The sequence below is a fragment of the Ictidomys tridecemlineatus genome, chromosome 16 (assembly GCF_052094955.1).
Source record: "Ictidomys tridecemlineatus isolate mIctTri1 chromosome 16, mIctTri1.hap1, whole genome shotgun sequence".
NCBI classification, from domain to species: domain Eukaryota; kingdom Metazoa; phylum Chordata; class Mammalia; order Rodentia; family Sciuridae; genus Ictidomys; species Ictidomys tridecemlineatus.
Window position 1 is genome coordinate 9,294,119 of NC_135492.1, and position 14,423 is coordinate 9,308,541.

The window sequence follows — 14,423 nt, forward strand, 5'->3', positions numbered from 1 at the left end:
GATATTTTACATTACCTATCCAATGTATAAATTTAAAGTGATCGTTTTAAAATGATTCGAACAATTTTATATTCATAAATTATAAAAGAAAGGGCAATTAAAACCATTACCAAACTAATCAGCACATTAAATTGGCAAAGCATTGCTTAATGAAATTCAGGCATTCCTAAAGCAATAGGTTACTTTATTGTTGAGTTTGAATTATATTCTCTAAAAAGAGTGTTTTGTAATGTAGATTTTCATTTTTAGTACTCAAGTACCATTTATGGTCAAAAATTGATATTATTAGATGGATTCTCAAAGAAGGTGGTTAAGAAGATATTTTACTTCCACGTAGTTGACAGTTACAGTTCATCAATTGCTAACCTTAAATTTATTTCATTTGTAATTGAATGCTGTTTTTAAAGAGATAATACATTTGGGGCTGGGTATGTGGCTCAGGCGGTAGCGCGCTCGTCTGGCATGCGTGCCGCCCGGGTTCGATCCTCAGCACCACATACCAACAAAGACGTTGTGTCCGCCGAGAACTAAAAAATAAATATTAAAAATTCTCTCTCTCTCTCTCTCTCTCTCTCTCTCTCTCTCTCTCTCTCTCCTCTCTCACTCTCTCTTAAAAAAAAAGAATCTTCAGTCATTTAAAAAAAAAAGAGAGATAATACATTTGGGTTTTGATCTACTTTACTCTAAAGATGATGCCATCAAGCAAATAGTTCCCAGGTAAGAATCTGGAAGAATTTAAGCACTGACCTCCTTCATCCCGTCTTCCCATTGACATCAATTTTACACTAACCTTCCTGCCCATTTCCATTCATTCTTCTTGCCCACTTATGTCCATGTCACATTTCATTAGCATCTATTTTAAAAAATGAGATTAGGAAAAAGAGAAAAAATATTCAAATGTATTCCTATGCTCTAAAAACAAATTTCTTGGTAAAAAGTAAAATACATGTTAATGACCCCTTAATACATGAAAACATTTTAAAATTATCTTTATCTGGGCAAGGTGGCACATTCCTATAATCCTAGCAACTTGAGAGACTGATGCAGGAGGATCATGAGTTCAAAGCTAGTTCAGGAACTTAATGATGCCCTGAATGCTGAATGCTCTAAATAAAATATAAAAAGTGCTGGAGATGTTCAGTGCCTCTGGGTTCAATCCTCAGTACCAAAAAAAGAAAAAATAAATCTTTTAAAAAAGTCTGAATGTCAAAAATTTGAGAGTTGACTATATTTAACATTCATAGATTTAAAAGTCATTACCTTCTGAAGATATATAATATTTATTTTTGTGCAAATGTGATAACTATCCAGATACTAACTGTTCATTCCTGGATTTGAATTTAAGTTTTTGTAGATATGTCTCCAGAAATTTGGCCTGAAATTAACCCTAAAATTTTATTTTTAGGTCAATGCTTGAAATTCATTTTTACATGTAAATATGTAAGAAGTTGATCGTTACATCCCAGTTCATCCAAGACACCGTTCTCACGCTGTTGAATTATATTATTTAGAATTAACCTGGGATTTAATGCTTTAGAGAAGAGGAAGTGAAAGAAATTTATCTCCTCTGTCCTTCATAGAATGAATCTTTACTAAGGATTACCATATGTAGCATATTAGCATATTCTCTTAGTCTGTACTACTTTGATATTACATTGCATTTCCCCCTCAAAACTATTCTGTTCTTGCTGCCTGCTTTTAGTCACCACCAACCAATCTTTGTATGGTATGACAACTAGCTTTGACCTATGATTCTGTTTCAAAACTTCATTCTTGTGGATATTCAGATTTGTGACACCATTTGTTTAAAAAAAAAACTGTCTTTGCCCAAATGAGTATGGTTATGGCACTCATGTTAAAGATAATTTGACTTTATATATGAAGTTTATTTCTGGCCCTTGTTATTTCATTGGTCCGTAGCTCTGCAATTATGCCAGTACCACATATTTTGGTTGCTATAGCTTTATAATATGTTTTGAAATCATTTCTCAAAAGTCAAAGTATGAGTTCTTCAAGTTTATTTCTTTTCTTAAAATTATTTCAGCTTTTTATTTTCTATTGAGGTTATACATAATTCATAAAGTGTTTTCTTTTAATTCTGCAAAAAACATCACTTTGGGATTTTGATATGGATTGTAGACTGGGTAATATGATATGTGAAAAAAGAATATTTCTATTTTATGTGTCTTCTTTAATTTCTTTTTTTAAATATTTATTTTTTAATTTTTAGGTGGATACAATATTTTATTTATTTTATTTATTTATGGTTTTACACATAAGAACATGGCATCTGTAAACAGAGATAATTTTTACCTTTCCAATTTGGCATGCATTCTATTTATTTTCTTCTTTTCTCCCTCCCTTTCTCTTTTCTTTCTTCCTTCCTTTCATCCTCCTTCTTACCTCTCTCTGTCTCTCACTTTCGTTTTCTTCTTTCTTTGGCTAAGACTTCTAGTACTGTGTTGAACAGAAGAGGTGACAGACGATAGGTATCCTTGCCTTGTTCCTGATCTTAGTGGAAGAGCTTGTTTTCCACCATTGAATATGATATTAACTCTAGGCTTTTCTCATGTGGCTTTTGTTATGTTGAGATAAATTCCTTCTATTTTTAGTTTATTGAGTATCATGAAAAGAATCTCATCATGATAAATACTTTGTCATGTAGAATCTTCACAAATGCTTTTTTTGTTTTTATATCAATTGAGATGATCACAGAATCTTTGTTCTTCATTCTGCAGATGTAAGCATATAAAGTTTTATAATTTCTTCTGTTCATAACGCTTGTAGATTCTGAAAAGAGTCAATAAAAGTTTCAATTGTTTTCATGAGTGTAGATCAATATCAGATCTGGGAGAAACAGGGCTGGACTCATGAGGTTTTAATGTTCATGGATATTTTGTAATGTAGATGTTTGCACACTGGAAAATTCTAATTTTTCACTAAAAAGAGAGTTATAATATTTCACAAAATTTTATTTAAAACATAGCTATTTTTCTCTTTAATTGTAGCTAAAGTGAATGAATAATGGAGCTTAGTTAGTATACTCCCAACTGGATGTGACTCAGGCCTGTTCATAGGATTTCACTGAGAAGATCCATTAAAAGTCTGTCTTTCTCAATGGCCAGGATGTAGGGAAGAAAATTTTTAACTTCTTGATGATGACAAAGAAAGAACACAAAAATAAATCACTTAACCTCTTTTTGAATAATTACTTCTTTAGGCAGAATGAGGCTTTAATGTCCATGGATATTTTGTAACATAGATGTTTTCACACTGGAAAACTCTCATTTTTCAATAAAATATTTCATAAAAGTATTACAAAGATATGAAATATTTTCACCTCCAAAATATCATTGACCATTTAAAATGGAATCTTTTTTTGAAAGCTGGAAATATTAAAAGTTTTCAAATATTATAAATTTATTTTTGAAATAGAAAATAGTGACATCAGTATGGAAGGACTTCATATATTGTAGCACTTTATTAATTTAGAAATAGCTTTTCTTAACACTACCTCATAATTTAGCCTTTCATTTCCTTTGCAGTGTCCTCTCCAGTGGAGAATCTTACAACCATATGCAAACTCTCACTTTTAATGATCAGTTCCCACAAATCATTAATCTTCACCCACATCTCAGGTGGTATACACATAGGATTCTGTAGATGCTTGGATCTGGTTTTAGAGTTCCACTGTCCTTATTTGAGTTATTCAAGTTAAATATAATGTTCATCACTCTTTCTTTTATTAAAAACTAGAGAAGTTAGCCTTAAATTACTCAGAGATCATGTTATTATTCTTAATGTTATGATTAAAGCTTTTGAAAAAGTATATGGAAATTAGATTAATAAGCTCTCACTTCTATTAGGATGGGAAAGTAATGATGGTGCAGCAGAAATTCTTTGGGTCATTTAAAAAAGAGAATTCAATGTGGAACTTAAAGAGCTAGAGGCAATGGAGGCTATGCTGGCAAATGTTAAGCATAAATAGAGACAGAGAAGCAATAAAAATCAGAAGAGGTAGGAATTGTGTGAAGCAAAGGAATTATGTGAACAAGTATTAGTGGGGCTGAGTTTGTTCCTATAGGGAATATGGAAGACTATTTGTGATCATGCTTGGAAGAGCTGGGGGACATATGAATAAATATTGAGTTTATTGCATAAATAATAGAATACTTTCTTACTTTTGTGGGTATGGCATGGTTAAATGTTTATTTTAGAAACTAATGCTTGTGAGAGGGGAGAATGGCACACTTGAGAGAGGCTCATGACAGGAAGAGCAACTAGGGGCAGGTCACTGTTCTCTAGGCTAGAGATAAGAGAAAGGAGGGTTGTAAGCACTGGCAATAATGACAAAATGAGAACTTATTTAGAAAGCAGAATAAACAAAACATAATAGTAAGGATTTAATTTTTATTTGGTTTGTTGTAGCTAAAATCACAAAATTTAGAGATTTAAAATTGCCTATAGTTATGTCTCAATTATGGTAAAAACTGCATTAAAATAATTGAATACTTGGTGTGTCACAGCAACTCATGTGGTGGGAACAGCAGCAGTGGCCAGGCAGCACAGTTTCAGAAGGTTCCTGAGAGCCACTGCCTGCAGCACCTGCATGAGCCTTGTGCTCTCAGCCAGAAAGTTCCAGAGGAAGGTCAGCTCTGAAGAATGTGAGGCTAAGAAGAAGCCCAAGAGGAGGTCTTCCAGGCTGTCTTCTCCGACTGCTGCTGCCAAGGCAGATGCCAAAACCAGAAAGGTTTTCTTTTTTAGTCAGCAAATGGAAATAGTGATGTGAATGAATAACTGTGATATGAGGTAATAAATGCAGTTTTGCAAATATTTCCAAAATAGAACTGACGGGAAGCAGCAAGTCATCAAGTTGACTGTATAAAGTGTATGTTCACAAAAGGGAGATTTTATAAGGATCCCAAAGAGGAGTTGGATATTTCCAGATGGAGCAGAGTGAGACTGAGAAGTCTGTGAAAAGAAAATAGGATTTCAGGAGGTGCATCATCATCTGCCTAACTAGAAATATATTAGACAGTTAAGGGAACTGAAAGACTTTAATTTGATTGAAATGCACAATATAATTCTATAACAAAGGGAAAATAGGCAAAAGAGAAATTAGAGAGTACATTGCTTGGTCCTTTAATAAGCAAAGACAAGAATAACATGGGGACATTTACATTTTAGACTAATTTCATTGGCTTTATTGTTGATGATGGGATAACAGTTGTAAGACCTATGAATAAGGGGCTCAGAGTAGAGTTTACTATATTTTAGCAGAGAGATGATACAAATTTTAATGTCATTATCAGTTACCAGACGATGTTATTTAGAGTCAACAAAATATGATTACATAGAGAAGTAAATTGAGAAGTTGATATATGTTTGATTTGATATATTTTGACCTAGAATTTATATATTTTAAAAAAACCTTTTATAATTTACACTAAGTGTTTACTGTGCCTCTATAGATGAAATATTTGAAGGATTTACTGAGTCTGACAATTTTAGTGTTTTAGCCTACTGATTCATTAATATAAAATGTTACATTTTAAGTAAGGGAAGTATTTTTTGTTTGAATTACTGCTGTCTAAAAAAGATATTTAAATGATTATATCAAACAAGAATTTATTATGTCTGTTTTGATTATTTAATTTTCCTTTTAATGTGTTATGGAAAACAAAAGTTTAATAATGGAAAATTACATTTATTTTACATAATTTTGAAATAATTTTTAGCTAAGTTATCTAAGGCAAAAAATCAAAAGTAAAGTTTTAGAAAGCCAGATATGTGGTAGGAGGTGGGAGAACTAGAGGTGTGCAGAATTTGTGGTTAGAGACTGATCTTTCCCATCTCTTCCAGATGCTTCCCTTATTCTTAACATTTCTCCAAATTTGATATTGATACTCTCTTCTCACATTTATCCGAAGAGGCAATTACATTACTTTCTATGATTGCAGAAAGTTATGATTACATTATATTAGATTTTGACACTAAATTACACACTGGTGAGAAAGCCATGCTCTTCATTTGGTTTTTATTTTCATCACTAAGACAATACAAAGATGACTCCCATTCTGTAGTCACAAGTTACTTCAATATTCCTAGTAAAACATAACAGAAACATATATATGTTTTATTTCATTAAGATCTCCTGAAGGGAGGAAAAGTATAAACTTGCTATACAACCAGACAATGCAATATTAGCAATAAAAAGGAGTAAATTAATGACTTACAACAAAAGAAATGATTCTCAACAACATTATGCTAAGTGAACGAAATTAGGCACAGTTAAATATAAATATGTATCTATAGTGTTCAGAAAGCAGTCCATTGATTGCCTGGAACCCAGATGCATGGATGGGTTGGAGTGGGGGCTGAGAATAGTTTGGGATACCACACAGATAACTTTGTGTGTGTGTGTGTGTGTGTGTGTGTGTGTGTGTGTGTGTGTGTGTGTGTTACTGAGCATACATGACAACTTTTAAGGAGATGTACGTGGTATTTAAATAATCATGTCAGTGGTATGTAAATGTGTCAAAATTCATCTAAATATTCACTTAAAATGGATGCATTTTATTGCATGAAATCTGTACTTCGATGAAGTTCAGTTTTAAAAAAGAAAAGAAAAGAAAAAGGAGGCAGCTTTGACTGAGCTTCAACCTGGACAGGCAATATTCTGGCACCTTTGTATCTTCATTTTTACCTACAGAGCCCTAGGTTTTCTGCTCGGAGACTGTCGGGGTGCCACAGAGCCCAAGAGGAACTCTAGTTAATACCTTCAGCCCTGATGGACTCCGGACAGTGGAGCAGGTGAAGGTGGCGCAGGCTGAGTCCAGCGAACAGGCCGGGAAGAGCTGGAGATAGGATGCGGAGCTCCCTCATCGCCCCCGCGAGGTTGGGCGCCGGGAGCACCACCCGATCCCACCACTAGGGGCCGCTGATTGTTCGGAGGCCGGAGGTCCAGAATACCCAACCAATATGCGTGCCCCTGACTTTGCACGGAGGCCGGATGGCCCTGGAGGTCGTGGATCCGCCCTTGGGTCCCCAATGCCTCAGCCTCGCACCGGCTCCTGCACCGAGCGCCACCGCGTGCCACGTCTGGAGGACTGGGGCGGTGGACCACCCAGCAGTGGGAGCGGGGAGGACCTGTCCGGCCAGAGCAGCCTACCGGGCGGGAAAGGAGAAGTCTCGGCCTCCTCTCAGAAGGCGGTCACACGCCCAGATGCGCCCAGATCTGCCCTCCTGCAAAGCCAGCTAGCTCAGGACGTGCAGGGTGGCTCTGGCTCGTCCACTAGCCTCCTGTGCCCCATTGTAGCCCAGAGGTGCATCAGTGGACATCCTCTGGGAGACGCCGCCGATCCCAGATCTGCGGGCTCCGCAGCTCCCCGAGGGGCACTGACAGAGCCTAGCCCGATGCGGTCCGGTCCCGACGGTCCTTGGTTGGTGCTGCTTCATTGATCCGAGGCATCTGCCCACCTCTAAGTAAAATAGAATTCCTGGGAGTCACTGTCCAACCAGAAGGGGATGGGGACGACAGGGAAGCAGAAACTGTCTTGGAAGAGCTGTCGCCCTGCTTAACCCAGAGACAACCCCCCCCATCTTGTACATATCCTTCACCCACTCCCCACCTCCACCTTTCCAGCCCCCCACCTTCCCCTTGGACGTCTAATTGACTAATGTCTATGATTGCAACCAATTGTTTCTATGTAAACTTAATTAAAAGATTTTTTTTTTCTGGAAGATTATTGTTTTGCAATCAGCTTACCAGCAGCTTAATCTTTAACAATCAACAACTAAAAGCAAACGATGTTTGCATGTCCCCTGGCTTGTATTGGACAACACAGAAAAGGGGCACGAGCTGGTGAAGAGCAAAGACAAACCCCCTCAGGTGGGAAAAAGGGAAGTATCCTTGACCTTTAAGCTTTGAAGACTTTCCAAGATATCACTCTTGAGGAGAAAACAAAAAAACAAAAACACTTTCTAGTCCTCTCAGCTGAATGCCTTGGGCTCAGTCCTACACAAGAGCTTAGGGACTGTGCAGGGTGAGACTTGGATACTGAGCTGCTCACACTGCTCCTGTTTTTGACTGGTCATTGATAGGTCTTGCAAGTCTGAATGGGCCTCGTTTTCCACATCTGTCACTTCTTTCTTGTGGAAAAATGCATCAGAGGAAATGTTCTATCATGTGCCTCTCCAGCTCTATCCAGGCTCTGGATGGCATGTAGCAATCTTGTTCTGGGAATCCTTGTGCCTTAAGAGACGTTAAAGAGAAACTTGATGCTGTGTCAGAATGAGAGGGAAAAGACAAAGCTCAAAATTCCTAGAAGCTAAAGGGCAAAAATTATTTGTGTTCAAGGAATCCCCTTCCTGCCCCAGCAGTCCATCCTTCCCAGGCAGAGTGGCCTCTTTTCTTTCTTGGGAATTCCTGGACATCTAGTCCTCCAGAATGGCCATACCATCAAAACTTTTGCATTTCAGTCTTTCCTCACAGTTGGTTAAGATTCAAATGGTAGCCCTTAAAACAGAGTACCACTGTGTTTGCTTGTTATGAATACAGCTGTAAAAATAAATAAATAAATAAATAAAAATAACTCACATGAAGGGGTTATAGGCTCTGCAGAAGGCGGTATATTGGAATACTGAGCCTTCAGTATGTAAGCAGTCAGTCATCTGCCTAGTAGATGGAATTAGGGCTGCCACTCATCAATTGGAAAGAGAAAACACACACACACACACACACACACACACACACACACACACACACACCACCACCACCACCACCACCAAAAACAACAACAAGAAGCATTGACTAGAGAATAGAAAAAGCCTGGAGATGGAAAACATCTTCATCTTCCTCTCCCCTATCTCTGCACCCCCAGGCCAACTCTTGTTTTAAAAACTTATCATTTCTTACCTAGATTATTGTCAAAATTTCTGATCTTTCCTGTGCAGTTTCACCACTCATCTGGACTTAGCAGCTCTGTCTTCAATGTGCTAATCTACTTTGGCTTTTGCTCCTGAGTTCTTGTGTGGCTGTCCATTGTCTTTAGTGTAGAATTCAAACTACACAGTATCCAGCTTCTTCCAAGCTCACTCTGGCCAACTGTCAGATTCTGCAGTGGCATTTATTACTCAGCCTATCCCTAGGCCTTCTAATACTTCCCTAAGCATTTCTTGTGGAGTGTTTGGACTGTGGGAAATGACCAAGGATATAACCAGGACACAGCCCACATGTTATAAAATGCTACAAACTCTAGAGCTGGGCAATCCTGGGTAAATCCTAGTTCTTCTGCTTGTGGGCTTTATGATCTTGGGCAAATTAGTTAGACTCTGGGTCTTAGATTCCTTGTCTACAAAATGAGAATATTAATAGCTACCTTATGGAATTGTTCTGAGGATTAATGAGACAACTCACATTGCCTGATCGTCCCCCACCAATTCTCACTTTGCATATGTATTTTCCTGGTCTCTCTCCCAGTTAGTATGAAAGCTATCGAAGGCCCAAAAGCTTTTTTTTCCCTCTCTGCTTCTGTAAACTGGTGTTAATAACACTTACCTCATAAGTCTTGAGCAGATTAAATGTTTCAAGGTACATGTAATCAGTTCACTGAAAAATTTTTCCAGTTCACTGAAGTATAATGACTTGGGTGGGGAGGCTCAAGTAGGAAATAGTTTCATTATTTACCACACCTTTGTCTTTAATCCCAACATTTTTGTGGTTCTGGATGAATCTCAGGCAGCTTCTGCATATATATTTCTAGTTGCTTTCTGATAATAAATTGCACTGATCAATTTCATGAGTTTCAGGGAAGAAAATAAATTTTAGTATTTATGTTAACATATTGTATTTATATAATCAATTATGTTATAATTGTATGATTATGGTCATAATAATATTCATATTAATGTAAGGAAAACATTTTTAACTATTTCAGTTCTCTTTTTTATAGCTAGTTATGTGGTCATAGTTGGTGTTTTTAACTTCATTCTCTATTATTCAATCTATATTCCCTTTGCTTCCAGCACACTAAATGTCATCACTGAAAGATATCTGTATTATTGGGCTGGGATTGTAGCTCAGCGGTAGAGTGCTCGCCTAGCATGGGCAGGACCCGGGTTAAATTCTCAGCACCAAATAAAAATAAAGGCATTTTGTTGGGTCCATCTACAAAAAAGATATTCTCTCTCCCTCTCTCTCTCTCTCTCTTAAAAAAGAAAGATATATGTATTACATGTTTTACTTACATGCCATTAACCTAGGCAGTTATATATTTTTTTTCCTAAACCTGAAAAGAACAAAGTTGTGGGGCTAGAATGCAAAAAATTTCCCTGATGGATCACTAAGAATGACAATGAGAGGAATCATTCTCATTTCAACCTCTTGATTTTCAGACCATGAATGCTGAATATGGGGGAAAAAGGCACTACATATTGATCATTGCTTCAAGACATACACAGCTTCCTGAAGTACATTGCTTCAGCTCTGTCCAATGCGAGTATTCAACTGGCATTGAAACTGTGTCACCAAGTGACCATTCCACCATTCTATTAGGCCATTTACTTCAGAGTGACCAGGTACATTATAAGACCTCTGAATTCTATGATCATGAGTACTTTGCCATATTTTATTTGCTGTTAAAGGATCCTTGATCAGAAGCCATGTTTAGTGAAATATTATATTAATAATATAATATTATTAATATTCTGTAAGTTGGTGATCTAGTTAGCAGTATGTAGACCAGGAAGGAAAAATCCATATTCAGATTAAGTGTCTCCTAGTGAGGAGAGGCTTGCCCCTTCATAATAGAAGTATTCCAATGTAATCAGCCTGCTACCATGTGACTGGATATTCACCCTGGAGAATGGCACCACATTGAAGGTTCAGTGTTGGTCTAAGCTGTTGGCAAGTTGGCCTCTAAGCAGTGATTGTAGACAGATCAGACTTCATGAATAGAAGCCCAAATTACTAAGCCATGCACAATTTCTGTCCCTGAACTTATATAATGGAACTATGAGACACTGGACAAAGATAGAGATGGCTGATAAAGACAGTTGGGGAAAAAAATTTGCTATCTTAGTGCCCTGATTATGAAGATCATCCTCCACTAAGATTTCACTTCAGTGGACATTCATGAAGACACAAATATTTTCACTTTGTCTCAGCTCATCATGCTTCATTCATATACCTCTTCCCCAGATTTCCTTATTACCAATTTTCCAAATGTATATTTCCCTTTAATACTATGAGTATCAAGTCAAATTTTCAGCCACAGCACAGACACCCACTCAAAAACTTTTTTTAAGTATATATTTTTATCACTGGCTATCTGGCCTTCCAGGAAAAATGAGCAACTATGTGTATTGCTCAAAACTTCTGAACAAAGGGAGGGTTTTCCAGCTATCTTTCTGGGTCCCCTCTGAGTGGGAGAGTAGTACTGCAAATATTTTCCTTTAGGTCAACTGGGTCAGAGAGAATTTCTCATAAGGTCACATGACAGGGAAGAGGCAGTTTAGCAGGGTTAGGAGTCAAGGGAATGTGGGGCACTTGTTTATGCAATTTTTTTTACCTTTAGGGCTTGCTCAAGTTCTAACACATATGCATACCACTTCCACTTTATAGTAGAATATTGCTGTAAATAATATCCAGCTCACGATAGGCAGCTCAGGTCACATGGTAACTTGGCAATCCAGAGTCAAACATTGAGTTTCTAGTAGCCCCTCCCCAATGAAGCCAAAAAGGGAAAGTATTATCTGAGGAGAATGGCATAGTTTGGTCCAAAATCCTAAAGGTTTGTTCTGTGACTCATCTTTAGCATCTGCTGAAGTTTCCATACACTTATTCATAGTCCTACACAGTACCAGACACCTGAAGCGCCATTGAACCTGAAAGCTTGGTTCAAGGAGCAGATAAGTTTGCACATTCTGGGTCCTACTCAAAACTGCCAGACATTTGAATTATTTGATATATGAAAGCTGCATGACCAAAGAAATTGAATGTTTCTTTCCAAATCTAAGGAGGCTCACTAAACACTGTACCCCTTTCTTAGTGTAGAGAAGCGAGAGGTAGTAATTTGTCTTTCACCTTAAATGTGATACTTTAATGTATCTCAAATCTCTGGGCCTCAATAAATTTTACCCAAATTTCTATGGTACTTATTTCCAACCATCTGGATGCATGTGTCTTACCAAAGCCTCTGAAGTACTTACTACTTGCTACCTACCTGGTCCATTCAGCATCATCTCATTCCTGTAGTAGATAAAGCCCTGAGGAAGGAAGATGAAGGCATATTGCTGGCTTTACCAGTTGGCAGTAAGCTTAGTCTGGTGATCTTTCCTAACAGGCATAAAGAATAAGCATTTTGCCAGGTCAACACCTCAAAACAGATGCCATAAGAGGTCTTAGATCCACAGGCTGGAAATTTAAAAGCACAGCCAGCAGCTGCTCAGTTTCTATGAGGGCCTCAGTGTGGCAGGGAATATGGGTGTGTGCAGAAGAGGCAAAACCCACTCCTATGAGAAAGGCATTAACAACCAAATCGCCTTTTAGAGATCCCACCTCCCATCAATTCAAATTACAACATGAGCTTTGAAGGGAATAAACCATGATCAAGGAGTATCCATGATTTTTGGAGACACTGGGGGAATAAGGTTTGCATAGAGAAATTGTAGGATCAGAGAAAGACTTTCAAACTTTTTGAGCTCAGGCAGGCCAGCTACTAGAGAAGGATCCTAGAGAAGTCAATGGAAGTCTGTTGTCTCTGCCTCTGAAATATGGACTGGGATTTCTGTGGGTCAAAAGGGCTGGAAGTTGCTACTACTACTGGTAGTGGCATGGGGCAGAATAAGTACAACCTGGAACATGCTGGAAGTAATTGCTGCTTCTGCTGAATTTCTCTGCCTTACACATAATTTAAAAATATATCTTTGTAGCCAACCCTAACCATGACAAGAAGATGATTCTGTAAAATATAGTTCTAGCTTACCCAAATTGACCCTATACAAAATCACCATACACCATTTATTAGCTTCATGATATTGAGCAAATTATTTAATATCTATGAATCTTTCTCTTTCTATCACAGTTTGGCATTGTCTTGAGGACATTGTCCTGGGTTTCTGGATGATGCCCTATTGCAGAGGATCTCTTACTTATAGGTATAAGTAAGAGGTTCTCTGCAATAGATGTGGACAATACTCCTCCCACTGGCCACTTAAGACCATTTGGCCATGTGGCTTCTGTAGGTCTTTCCCTAGTTAGGGTCACCTCTCTTTTCTAGGCCCTCCAGGGCAGTCTACATCTGGCCCATGGAAATTGCACACATCTGCTCTACTAAGCTCTCAGGGGTGCACTCACCCTGAAGGCAGTCATCTGGACTCACTATCAGAGCAGCAATCCTGTCACAGCCACTTGCCTTTAGATTATCTTTAGACCTGAGTCCCTTTACCCCCAAACATATATCAATGATTTCAGTTAAAACTCTTTTTCCTCTGGAATACCCACCTTAAGTGTTATAGTAAGAAAGAATCAACACCCTTGGCTGGAGGGGGAAGAAAGTGACATCTCTCTGCAGACAGCTCTTCAAGTGCACCATTTAGCCTCAACTCTTAGCCTTCTGTCATTCCATGAGGAGGCAGGTAATGAGCTGTTGACCACCCACTTTAAGTCTGAACAAATAGTCTTGCACCTTGATTTATAATGTAGGGTTGCTTGAGAATAATTCGTACCCCATTTTCTTTTTCCAACCTTTAATCCCTCTATCAAAATTTTAGGATGGGAGGAGTTCCATTTGTGAACAAAAAATAACAACTCTGCTCTAAGGAATAAGAAAAAGATTTATTCAGAACCAAACATGAGTAACCATGGGCTGGGAACAGATTCAAGTTCCCGGAATGACATGGTTCTCCTGTGGAAGAAGTTGAATGGGCTTTTATAGTCACAGAAGAAAGTAGATGGGGACTACAAAGAGATGGAGAAATCTCTTCTAGAAGACTCGGGTGTTGTCTTTCATAAATTGAGGAAATCTTTTATAAGATTCAGATGTTATCACATTTTTACAAAGCTTAGTATTCATTCCAGGAGTTTTATTTCATAGTCACAAGAATGCTAGGTCGGATACACAGGTCAATAATAAAAAGCTATCAAAAGAGATTAAAGATAGCCCAAGATAACTTGGCTCTTGATCTGCAACATTCCATCTCTCCACTCAAGATATGTTAGATGTCCAAGATCCAACACTCTTCAGGCTCTTTGGAGATCTTTAGTTCACATGTTTAATATATGGTTACTTGATACATGGTAGACATTCATTAATAGCAGTGATGATGGTATATTGCCAATCACCCAGCATGTAGGTCAACCCAACTTTTGAAAATGCATAATCGTTTTCAAAAGTTGAACTCCCCTCCCAGAGTTAATACCC

General features: G+C 37.8%; 1 protein-coding gene across 1 annotated transcript in view; it reads left to right on the forward strand.

The window, feature by feature from the left end:
• The window catches only part of LOC144371462 (uncharacterized), a 431,923-nt gene that overhangs the window by 134,429 nt on the left and 283,071 nt on the right, over positions 1-14,423 (forward strand).